Source organism: Manis pentadactyla, chromosome 9 (genome assembly GCF_030020395.1).
Source record: "Manis pentadactyla isolate mManPen7 chromosome 9, mManPen7.hap1, whole genome shotgun sequence".
In the NCBI taxonomy this organism is placed as follows: Eukaryota; Metazoa; Chordata; class Mammalia; order Pholidota; family Manidae; genus Manis; species Manis pentadactyla.
Window position 1 is genome coordinate 7,052,537 of NC_080027.1, and position 12,619 is coordinate 7,065,155.

A 12,619-nucleotide genomic window follows, 5' to 3' on the forward strand; every position below is an offset into this window, starting at 1 on the left:
CCACCTCCCTGCTGCCAGGGACCTCAGAGAAGCCCTGCAGCCTGAGCACGCAGGGGAAGGAGAAATAGAGGGAGAACGGGTGGCGAGAGACAGGGAGACAGCCGGGCGACGTGGAAGATGGAGAGTAAGGAGACTGCACAATCGTCAAGCCCGTGTCTGTCATCTCATCAGGAGGGGAGTGAAGGCCAGGGGTGCAGACGTTCACGTGGCCTGTCTCAAAGCCCCCTGGGCTGTGTCCCAGCCGGCAGACCCAGGCCCGGCCCCCTGGCCCCCGGGGCCCCTCACACAGCACTGCTGAGCCGGCTCGTGTATCAGTCAGGATGGGGCAAATGATGCTCAGTAAGAAACGACACCAAATCTTAGCAGCTTGAGAAAGCAGAGGGGATTTTTGGCTCACAGAGCACGTCCGTCACAGACGTGCAGGGGACAGGACGGCCACTGACAGAGAAAGGCCAGGGATTCATCCTGACTGCGACTGACACGTGTTCTGGCCTTCCCGCCCCCAGGCCTCGCTCAGCCACGCCACTGAGACCTTACCAAGGGTGACCCCACGTGACACGTCACACCAAGGGGCGAGGACGCACCTGAGATGCTGGCCTGTGGAACCCACAGCCCCGGGCTGCTGAGGGCCACTCGCCCAAGGCCCTCCCTCTCCCAGCCTACAGCTAGAGACCGAGGGACTCGAAGCTAAGACACAAACAGAAACAACCCTGCCCCCTCTGCCTGGCTCGGGCAGGCACTCTGGGGTCCCCCAGCTTCAAGATCTTGCAGGGCCCTGGAGGAGCCACGGAGAGCACGGAGGGTGCTTCCACCTGGCCCCCCAGAGCAGCCTCAGCGCAGGGAGCGCGGGGCCTGGGCCATCATGTGGTGCACTCCGGATGTCCCTCAAACAGCAGGCTCTCCCCTAAGGAGCACTTGCTGGGTGCCCTGGAGATGCCAGCTTGCAGATGGGAAACTGAGTCACAGGACAGCACAGTGACTTCCCAACCCCCACCTGCAACAAGAGTGGTGCTCCTGGGGCTCCAGCTGTGTGGCCAGGGCTCCAGTTCCAAGTGCTCCCTGCCGTTTGGGATCCCTCACCCCGACCTATGTGGCTTTGATCATCCTCTTTGTCAGCAAAGACACATGGACACCCTGGCGTTGAAGCCAGAACCGGCCCCGTTTTCTCCAGGAAAGGTGTGAGTGTCCTTGCTTCCTGGCCTTTATTCATGCACTTCCCGGCATGCAATCAGAGAGCACTGTATCCTGGATGGGACAAGTGCCTTCAGGGGAGCAGAAGCCAGCTGCCCTCCAGGAGGGGGTCCCAGGGTTGGGATGGCTGCGGGATAGGCCAGGCCCAGGGCCACTTGTTCCAAAGTTACCAGGGGCTCACGTGGGTGATAGCAGAGTATGAGGTCCCAGGTAGCCCTTCTGTGATGCTCATCCAGGCAGTGGGGAGGAGCTGGACTGTGGGGCAGCCCCTGGCCTCCCCTCCCACGGCTGTAGACTGGAGCACGGTGGGCGTAGGGTGGGCAGCGCCGCCCACTGGGCTTCCTGGCCTGGGAGTGAGTCTCCTTCCCGTCGTGTCTGTGATTGCAGCTGGCGGTGGGGGGCGCACCCCCATTTGGCTGGAGTAACCCTGCCACTGCAGGGTCGTCCCCTCACTGCAGCCATGTGGGACGGGCAGAAGAAGGGGCTGATCTCAGGCGGGAGGGGCCCCGGTGGGGCTCTGGGCTGGGCAGCCATGGACCAGCCTGCCTTTCCAGGGCTCCTGGGAGAACAAACGAAGGAACAGACAGGGCCTTGGAAAGGAGCTGGCTCAGAGCTTGTGCAGGGAGAGTCTCACCCACTCATTCCTTCATTTATTCACGCAATAAAGGCAAATTGAGCACCCCCGTGTGCCGGGCCTGTGCTGAGGCCAGAACCCCAGCTACCTGTGTGTGGGGATCACTGACCCTGAGCGCCCCTCCCTGCCTCGGCTCTGTCCTCTCGGTCCCCCTCTTCAGGTCCTGCTAACGCCTCCTGGGCGTCCGTCTCACACTCTGCGACCTCGGTCTGGTCCGGGCCACCATCGCCTCGGACAGCAGGGCAGGACCCTTCCCCTGATCTCCTCCTCCCAGGAGCTCCCACCAGCCCCCAGCAGCTCCAGGACAGAGCCCAGTCCCTCGCCCTGGATGGGGACCTGGGCCCCACGCCCCTCTCCTTGCTCCATTCAGCCCCAGGCCCACCCAGGTCCATGGCACCCCCACCCCCCCCACCAACAATTCCGGGTGGACAACAGCCCTAGAGGTTAAGGTTTCAGGAGAAACATAAGTGAACGTCTCTGCGATGTTGGAGTAGGCAATGATTTCCTAAATGGGATATAAGAAGTACCAACCGTAGTAGAAAATATGTACAAAATAAACTATACGAACATTATTAAGAAATTCTATTCATCAAATGACACCAGTAAGAAAGTGGAAATGCAGCCTGCAGGATGGGAGAAGTTATCTGCAATATGTGTGTCTGACAAACACTCATCTCTAGAAAATATAAAGAACTCCTCCATTAAAAATAAGAAAGACAGGAGAAGGGACAGTAGGTTTAACAGGCACTTTACAAAAGCCGCTCTCAAAACTGCCATATTGTATGAAAAAGCACACAGTGTTATTGGTCATCAGGGAAATTCAAATTAAAACCATGAGATACCATGTATGCTCACCAGAATGGCTGAAATAAAAAATGTTTTAAAAAGAGAGAATACCAAGTGTTGGAGATGACACAGAGCATCTAGAAGGGTACAAGGTGTTGTATCATAAAAACCCTACCTGGAAATGACTCCAATGTCCACCACCGATGGAATCAACAAGCTGCAGAATATTTGCACGACTGAACACTATATAGCAATGAGAACTGACCACCACCACCCCACACCAGTGTGGACAAGTCTCACCTATATGACATTAGGCAAAAGAAGCCAGACACAAAATAATGTAGACACCTTATGTCAAAAACAGGGAACACCCACAGGATTAGCAGTCAAGAAGGCAGTTACCCCTGGGGCAGGCGGTGACTCCGCGGCCAAGGGGCTGGCGGAGCTCCTCATGGTGTTTTGTGTTTTCGTCTGGGGACTAGTTAGGTGCTTGTGATTAGCTGGTAAGAACTGGGCGAGCTGTGCATTCAGGACAGGTCACCTTTCTGAAAGCATGAGTTACTTCCAAAATAAAAAAATAGACCCCTCTCTGGCTATCCGTTTCTGCTCCTCCAAGAATCGCCCCAAAGCCCAAACCTAATTTTCAAACCATGATCAAATGCACTTGATTCTCGCCAGTAAAGTCTGCACGGCCAAGTGATACTCAAGGGATGATTTTTCTCTTTTGGTGACCTCTGCTCCCGTCGTCAACTTACAGATGCTAACACGAACAAACGTGGTTCTGCAGGTGAACATTTTCATATATCTCCACGAGTAACACCTGTGTGAAGTAACAAAGACAAATTGTTGGACCTTCACTCATTTACCCCGAACGGAGACACCTCTTTGCTGAATGGGGTCACACTTTCTGAAAACCTTTTACCTCAATTCTCTATGCTATGCACAGTGGAACAGCTACCCAGTAACACAATTTTACGTTTCATTTGAATTAACAATTTCGCCGGGACTTTCTGACGTCTAGACAGTGAGCACAGCGATCCGTCGGCTTGCCCTTTTCCGTGCTGGGAATCCTCCCACGACGGCCCACCGTCAACTGCCAAGGTGAAGTCCCAGGTCCGAGCCCGGAGAGGTGCGGTGGCCTGTCCCTCTGTGGCATGTCTACCACTAGAGACAATGGACAGCCTCAGAGCATGGAGAGGAGAGAAATAATTAGGAAGGGATGAGTTTTGAGTCCTCATGACATTTATTTTTTAATCTGATTAATGCAATTGTAGGTTTGTGTAATTTGATTTTCACTAATGGCCGTGGTTAGCAGCTGGTTCTGAAAATTCCTGAAAACTTAGTAATCCGCTCTTGGGAGCTGGTATGAGCGCACCACGTGGGGCGGGACTGCTTCTCTCTTCTCCCTGCTCCTGCCACCCTCCAGGTCGCCATCTAATGCAGCTGTTCAGTCCTGTTCCATCCAGGGCAGCGGGCGGAGGACACTCTCCCTGCCCCCACCCCGGCTGGCGAGTTTGGGAGCCACGGAAGCAGCCCACTTGTCTAGCGAGGAGGGGAGGCCACGGGGAGGTGCTTGCCCAGGGCCTGGCTGGGTCACGTCAGGGCCGGGCCTGGCCTCTTGCCGCCTGGCTCGGAGGCCTGTGAGGCTTGCTCTCTGGCCCCAGCTCCTTCCATGGGGAAGTGGGGCAATGCAGGGGGCACCCTTCTGCTCGGAATGGCCCTGGGCCCCGGGAGCCTTCTCTCCCTCCTGCTCCCCCACGGCGCAGGCAGCAGGCCTCCCCTGCTGAGTCTAGGGGTGGCTGGAAGGAAGGGCGTCCTGGGCCCCTTCCGCCGCACATCGCCCACCGCGCACAGGAACCAGAGGGCGGCGTGTCTGTGCCCAGAGGGAGCAGGGCCAGGGGCGGGGCGAGGGCCCAGGCAAGAGGCCTAACGGATGATGGTGGGAAGGGGAAGGCGCAGCAGGGCCAGTGAGAGGATGGGGCGGGGGCTGGGGTGGGGCGGGGGTTCGGGACAGGTGAGACCGCAGGCAGAGAAGGCGGGGTCCCCGTCCCTGCTACATGGAGGTGCATTCTGGCCAGCCAAAGGCTCCGAGGGTCTCCAGAGGTCACCTTCTAGAGCTGAATCCCCAGGGAGGGGGGCTGTTGGGTCATCAGGGCCCTCGAGGCGGGGGGAGCTGGGCCAGCACAGGGCTGGAGCTGAGTGTGGGCGGAGGTCACCCACCGCAGCCAACAGCCCGCCCTGCTTCAAAGGCCCGGTCCCTACCCAGAGAGCTGCCCGGCCACACCAGGCCCCGGGCGGCACCCCTGCCCTCCCGCTCCCTCCACCTCATCCTACACTTAGGGCCAAGCCTGCTTCAAAGGAGGGCGGAGAGCACCGCGGAGTGTCAGCTGCAGACCAGCAACTGCCCCGGGTCCCTCAGGCTGGGCAGGAGGGCTTGCAGGGCCCGGGGCGGGGCTTCGGGGGGGCGGGGCCAAGGTGGGGAGTGCGAGGACCCTGGGGAGGCAGAGGGGAAGATGGGGTGGATCAGAGCCTCTCAGAGCAGCAAAGGATGCTGGGAATATCCTGTGCAGCCCGTCACCGAAAGAGGCTCCGAGAGGGCACACGGCCGAATCGCCTCTCCCAGTCCAGCTGGGCCAAGTCGGCAGACACAGGGACAGGATTACGAGCACCCGGGTGCTCCACCCGGGGGGCTCGAGAGGGCCAGGACTGGGCTACTGCAGAGCTGAGAGGCCGCTGGGAGATGCCGGGGGGCCCTGTCGCCTAGCGACTGGCTTCCCGCAGCCCTGGCGGGCCCCTTGCTCTGGGCGCTGCCCACTCCTGACACTGGCTATGAGCACTTTTCACTGCTGTTCTGCATGAATGAGCGCCAGGCCTCCTGCCAATTGTCCCCCTCTTAAAAGGCAGCCCCAGCGAAAGGCCCTTTCAAGAGGGATCGTACAGTGCCACCCAGGCTGGGCGGGCATTGCTGCGGGGCCAGGGTCCTAGCTCGGTGGCTGGGGTCAGGGGGCCACACAAAGCATCTAGATGGAGGCTTCACACACTTGGTGGCTGCGGCCCTGTTTATTAATCTGCAAGACTCGCACCACCACCTTTAGAAGGGAGATTGAATGAAAAGGATGTCTCTGGGGAGTAGCCTTTGAAGGCACGGTCCTTGGCTCCTTATTAAATTGATTTTAAAGGGCCACTGAACCCATGGCTACCAGGTATACACAGAGGTCTCTGGGACTGGGGTGGAAGCCAGGAGTTGGGGTGCACCAATGGCAGGTGGGGTGGCTGGACAGGTGCCCCCAGCTGGCATGGGTGGAAGGACATGATTCTTGTTGGGGGCACGAAAAGCCATCTGCCTTGAGTGTGCATTTGCACATGCATCCCTTCTCTCACATGCACACAGTGGGGCCACAGTGGGAGGCCCTGGGAAACTGGCTGTTCTAGACTAGCAGGTGGGAAAAATCAGAAAGGGCAGGTGGGCTGGAACTCAAGATCTGAGCAGGGATACTGAGGCAGACCCAGGCCTCTGGGCAACGGGGAATGGGCCCAGGCCCTCCGTCGCATCCCACTTAGCCCCAAGAGTGGTCTGCCCAGGGTACTGGGCCCCCCTCAGACTCGCCCAGAGTCAGTAGAAGCCTCCGTGGACCCCCTTGGCCCAGGAAGGACAGTGATGGGAGCTGGTGTCCAGGGAGGCAGTGGGGAGGCAGGTCAACTCTTCCAGGTGGTGGGGCCCCAGCTGCCCTGGGGCAGCCTGTCCCGGAGGGCTTTCCCTGCCATACACCCTGGAGGGTCTGCAGGTGAGCAGGTGCCAGAGATTCGCTTCCAGGTTTGGGGGGTTCTGGAGTGCATTCGGCTTTTTTCTCTCTACTTCTGTAGTTTGTGATTTTCCATGATCCTTTTTAAAAGGCATTTGGATCTCGGTTTCTTATAAAACTAAACCTTTGTCAACCCCATGACCCAGCAAACCCACTCCAGGGTATCCACCTGGGAGAAATAAGTGCCCACGTCCACACTGGGACTCACGCAGGAGGGTTCACAGTGACTTCCCATCACAGCGCCCACTGGACTCACCCGCATGCCTATCAGCAGCTGATCGTGGCAGAGCCTCCGGCAGGGCGCTACTCGGCAAGGAAAAAGGGCACACCACAGCTGCCCGCACCAGCCCTGAGCAATCTCACAACCGCCACACCGAGCAAACGAAGCCAGACGCAAAAGAGGGTGTGCTGGACGGTTCCATTTAGACAAAGTTCAAGAGCAGGCAGAGCTGATCTACGGCGATTCAAGCATCCAGCAGGAAGCGGCGCAGGAGTTCTCCCCCGAGGACGGCGTTCTCTGGCTGAGCTAGTGGTGACGACAGAGGCGTATAAGAGTGCAAGGAGCCGCAGAGCTGCCGCCTGAGACCTGGGCATGTCACTGCGTGTAAACGGTAACTGAATTTTTTAGAAGTGGGTTAATTCCGATGGGAAGATTGGGGGAGGGGGTAGGACGGTGTCAGGCAGACCCACTATGGACAACCCAGGCCTGTGGCACCAGGAGAACCTGAAGTCCTGGCCCATCGTGTACTGTGCGACCCTAGCCAAGTTACTCTCCCTCTCTGTGCTGCTCTTCCCACATCTCGGAAATGGAGTCACACTTGAGCCCAGAGCTGGGGCCTGGCACATGCAAAACACACTCCACAAAACCTCCCCCAGCTCAGCTGGCCCCTCAGCAGTGCATCCCCACCTTTGGTTGTGGCTTGTCTGGTCGCCTGCCTCCTCCATGTGCCCTAGAAGAAGTGTGCGGTACTCGGCAGGTGGGGAGACAGACCGACGGGGGCACCTGGGAGGGGTCCCGGGAGGCCCGGACTTTACTCGCCCTGCAGCTGCAGCAGCCTGTGGTCAGCACCGCCTTTAAAGCGCACCTGTCCCCAGATGGCAGACACCCCCAGAGGAGACAGGATGCTGTGTCTGAGGCCCAGGCTGCTGACGGAGACCACAGCAGAGTCACCCCTGGGGGCCTGGACCCCAAGCACTAATGGGCAATGAGATGACCTGGGGGAAGGACAGGCAGACCGGGGCACCCTGGGCTCTCTGCCCTCCCACCATATCTGGGTGTCCAGGGCCAGGTGCACCCCAGTGACGGGGATGCGGTGCTGGGCCAGACAGCTGCTCTCCTCGTCCTGGAGGAGCCTGCCAGCTGGTAGGAGTCTGGACAGCTACAATTCAGGGCTCCAAAGAGGAGAGGTAAGCTTGTGGGGGTGCCCAGTCTGACCTGAGTCTGGGAGTGGCCTGAAGGGGAAGGGACAGCGAGGAGCAAAAGCCAGAGGAGGAGGAGGGATGCAAAATACTGTGCAAAGGCCCTGGGGTTGCCCAGAGCATGGCTCACTGGAGGGCCTGGCAGCAAGGAAGGGCTGGAAAGGCTGGTGCCTGTGCCACAGAAGGAGCATGGGCTTCCAGGGGGCTGCGGGGAGCAGGGAAGCCTGCCGGCAGGGGGGCCTGGTGGGAGCTCCCAAGATCAGCCCTGTCCTCTCCCCCTGCCTGAGCCCCGAGCCGTGGGGAAGGAGAGACTCTGGCAGTCCGTCCACAGCCTCTGCCCTTCCTTGGCCTGGGAAAGGAGGCCGTTTCTGCTCCCATCCCCCCGAGGACCTTGAGGGCCATGGGGCTGGGGGAGGAAGGCTGTGGGAAAGACCAGGGTCCCCTGGGGCTCAGCTCAAGCTTTGCGGCTTCTTGCACCAGATGAAGATGTGCGGCTCCACTGAGCAGCCCCTGGGAGCAGGGTCAGAGCGGGTCCTGCCGCCTCCCTCCCAGCATCCCTCTGCCGCGGGGGCAGCGGCGGAGCCAGGCAGGCCTGGAGATGGAGACGAGCCTGGGGTTGGGCCCAGGCCCCCTAGCCCCTGAACGGGGTGATCACCATGCGGGTTCTGCCGCCTGAGGCCACAGGCGGCTGTGAGTGTCCAGTGGTGGGCATGGGCTGCAGTCTGATCTGTCTGCACAAACCTGCGCCTTCCTCGGTCTCCAGCCGGTCCTCGTTCTGGGCTGGAAACTTGCAGGGGACAGGGACTTCTGTGACAGGCAGGAGGAAGGCCCGGGTGCCCACTTTCACCACCTGCACAAATGGGGAGGTGCAAAGGCCCGGGAGGGAGCTGAACAGGGCAGACAGGCAGGCAGAGCGGGGAGGGGGTGGGGAAGGCTGGGGGTCCTCAGTCTTGCTTTGTCACCCTCTGTCGCCAACAACAGTGGGCTGGGCAGTGATGGTCGAGGTCTTCACCCTCAGTGACACGACAGTCCAGAGCAGGGTGAGGTCCTGGGGACAGACAGCAGGGTGAAGGCAGCCAGGGCCCCCTGAGCCCCCTGAGCCCCCTGAGCCCCCGGGCTGCGCCCTCCACAGCGGGGCAGCTGGGCCCTCTGGCTCCCAAACTTCTCCATGGTGTTGCTCGGGGAGCCCCGGGCCTTCCTCCAGCCCTGCCCACCCCCCCAGAGCCCAGAGCCCCAGCTCGGTCCTGAGTCCCAGAGGCAGCCTCCCGGCTGGGCAGGCACACCTCTTTTGCAAGCCCAGAAGGAGGAGCCCAGGAAACTCATTCCTAAAAGCCAAGGGAGCTCAGGGGGCGGAGAGCGACCCTTGAGAGCATCGTTTCAGAATGCTGCGGGGGCCACATGTCCCAGCAGCCCGCACGGAGCCTCGGGGGCTGGGACGAGCTGGCCGCCACACGCCCCTCCTCCCCGTGGCCGATGTGCTTACTGGGCCCTCGGGTCCAGGCACAGCAGCAGACGCCACACACCATGGCCCAGAGCTCTGTGTGGGTCCCTGCAGGAGCTGGAGGAGGCCGGGATTCGAGCACACACTGGGGCAGGCGCAGCCCGGGTGGGAGGGGTAGTGCGGACGAGGGCGGAGCCCGTGGGAGAATGGGAGCCCTCCTCGGGCGCCCCGGGACTGTAAGGGTCTGCGCAGGGGTGCAGTGCGGTGCCGTGCAGGAGAAGCGAGGGCAGACGAGGCCCGCAGACCGCAGGAACTGAGACCCGGGGCCCACCGGGGACAGTGACCCGGGGCTGTCGAGGGGCGTGGGGGGTGCTTCCCCCAGGCAGGGAGAGGGCCGAGATGGCACACCCCTGGACGCGCCTCCTCAGGTGGGGCCTGGGCGAGAAATGCCCATGAGGTCCGTGGTGCATGACATGGTGCGGCTCTCAGCCCACCCCTGGGTCAAGCCTGACACCTGCACTCTCATTGCACAGACTTCTCACCGAGCACCTTGTGGATGCCAGGCCCTGGGAACATGGAGGTGACTTGAAACACACACGGTGTCTTCCACCTGGAGGGCAGGTCAAGTGTAGGAGAAAGGGGCCAATCAGATATTTAAAAATGCAAATAAAAATAAAACGTCAAAGTCAATACATCCTGGGAAGGCTGGAGCGAGTCGATGCGTCCACTGGGGAGGTGGGGGCAGATGTCCCCAGGTCTGTGGCCCCGGAGCCGAGCACTGCAGCTGCAGGAGAGGTGACGGCAGGCGCGGGCCGTGCAGAGGCCCCGGGGACAGGGACACGCGGCATGCTCAAGGGACCTCCAAGAGGGTCAGGGTCAGAGGAGAGAGGCGGGGCCACCACACAGGAGACATGGACCTCGAGGGTGCCGGGCTTCTAAGTTGAAAGCAGGGGACACCCTTGTGGGGTATCACGCATGGGTAACAACAGGGTCACATTTATTTCACAGCTCAGACTTCCCCCCGGCCCCCTCACAGGAGTCTGGCCCATGCCCTGTGGTGAAGGTGGCTGCTTCAGGATGTCACCTAGGACCCCTGGTTATGAGCCCTCCTCAGTACACCCACCGTGCCCGCATGGCTTCCCCCGGCAACCCCTGCACGAGGCCTAGCTTAGAATGACTACATGGTGAAGAGACGGCAGATGGGGAGGAAGAGACAAGGGGTGAATCCAGCTAGGCGGGTCAGGGCCAAGGGGCCTGCAGAGCCAGGGGAGACCTGGGGCTCATGGCTGTGGGGTGGGGTGGCCAGGGAGAGCCTGTGGGTGGGTAGGGGCTGAGCTCACTCCTCTGGGCACCTGTCAGCCACCCATCATAGGTGTCTCTGGGTGTCTCTGGGGACTATGTATGTACATGTGTCTCTATGCATAGACACTCACACCTGTGACCCATCTGTGCATTGGTATGTGGTATGCGGGTCAGGCCGAGTTGGTATGCTTCTGTTGGCGAGCATGAACATCTGTGTGTGCTTCCATGTGAGCCCATGTACATGTCTGAGGAGTCAGTCAATTTCAACAAGATGCATACGACACAGGGCCCAGGACCCAGAGGAGACAGAAGGCATGGGTGGCCGTGGGGTGGGCACGGTCAGGGTTCTCTGAAGAAATGGAACCAGTGCAGAAGGATTTGTTACAGGGAGTTGGCTCATGGGCCTGTGGAGATGACAAGCCCCGAGGTCTGCAGCAGAACAGAGACCTAGCACGTCTGCGGTACCTCCAGTCTGAGCCCCAAGCTGGAGAACCGAGAAAGACAGGATGAGGCTTCGGCCCAAAGGCTCAAGACCCAGGAAGAACTGGCGTTTCAGCTCAAGTCTAAAAGCAGAAAATTAAAGATATCCCAGCTCAGAAGCAGTCAGGCAGGAGGGGCTCCCCGGGACTCGGGGAAAGTCAGCCTTTTGTGCCAGTCAGCCCTTCAACTGATTGGATGAGGCCCACCCACACCGAGGAGGGCATCAGCTTTACTCAGCCTATGGATTCCAGTTTTAATCTCAACCAGAAACGCTGTCTGGACACACCTGGAATCATGTTTAAGGAAATGCTTGGGCCCCTAGTAGCCTGGTCAAGTTCACACATAAAATTAACCATCCCAGGTAGGTAGATGGATGGATGGGATGCGGGTAGGTGGGTAGACAAATGGATGGGGTGCATGGACGGATGAACGGGTGGGTAGGCGGGCATTGCGGACGGGTGGGTGGAAGAGGAAGGGGAGAGGGGTGGGTGGGCAGGTAGGGGCCGATGAACGGGGATGGGTGGGAGGAAGGGTCAGCGGACAGTGAGGTGGCGGGTGAGTCAGCGCCCACTGCAGGGAGATGTGCCCCCAAGGGCTCCCTGAGGCAGAGGGAAGGTGGCGGGAAGGACCTGGAGGTCTGCCTGCTCTCACAGAGGGGTTTTCCCTATTTCCTTTCTGCTGGAAAAACTGAAACCTAAGACCGTTTCTGGTCCCCAGGACAGGCAACTGCCTCCCTGCACCATCCTTGCCCACTGGGACCCCGGAGCCCCCAGAGCTCCCTACCCCCTCCAAGGGCCAACCCCCTCCACCTCCAGGCCCCTGCGTGGGTAGCACCCTCTGCCAGGTGCCCTCTTTCCCCACTCTGACTCTCCTCCTGAGGCTACTGGCACCTGACCCTTCAGGGTGTAGCTTGGACACCACCCTCTGGGAAGCCTCTGTGGCCCCCCTCCTCAGGCTGGGGTGGGCACTCTTCCTAGGCACTGCCCAGGTGCCCTGGCCTCCTCTGGGCACAGCAGATGGCAAAATGTCAGGAGCTGTGGCCAGCGCTCAGCAGCATATACTTGAATAAAGGATGTGCCAGAGCTAAAGGCTGTAACTAGAACAGGAGCTGTGAGGAGCCCTGGAAGAGTGGGGTGGGAGCTCTGGCCTGGGGGTGAGGACCCTCAGGGGATGCCAGCCTGGCTTCCGGCACCTGAAGGCCTGTCTGTAGGGGACACTCACCTTCCTCTTAACCACTCCAAAATGGGGAACCGGACCAGTGGGGGCGGGGCAGGCAGGGTGGGGGCTGCAGGGCGGTAATGAGCCAAGTCCTAGTCTCGGCTGCTTCCAGCGGGAGTCCCCGGGGTTCTGCCTGCTACACGGGCCTTCCCTCCCCCAGGCCTAAGACGCTGCCACACCCGCCCCATCGCACTCCGGCCCGCCCACATTCTTCACCCTCTGGCTGGCTGAGCTGATGTTATACACCCACTGCTGGTGGGCGGTCTGATCCCTCATTCACTGCTGAATCCCCGGCTCTGGGCGCAGTGAGGACTGAACAAATGACCAAATACAAGGACACGTGAG

General features: G+C 60.3%; 1 long non-coding RNA gene across 1 annotated transcript; it reads right to left on the bottom strand.

Moving 5' to 3' along the window:
- Positions 1 to 386: 386 nt before the first annotated feature.
- LOC130684770 (uncharacterized) lies at positions 387 to 12,370 on the bottom strand. The gene is made up of 7 exons (XR_008999096.1): positions 12,278 to 12,370; positions 9,817 to 9,884; positions 8,489 to 8,881; positions 6,671 to 7,012; positions 3,534 to 3,775; positions 2,787 to 3,431; positions 387 to 1,750 (listed from the first exon to the last, which is right to left on the bottom strand). It is a non-coding gene; the product is annotated as an uncharacterized LOC130684770 (long non-coding RNA).
- Positions 12,371 to 12,619: the final 249 nt, after the last annotated feature.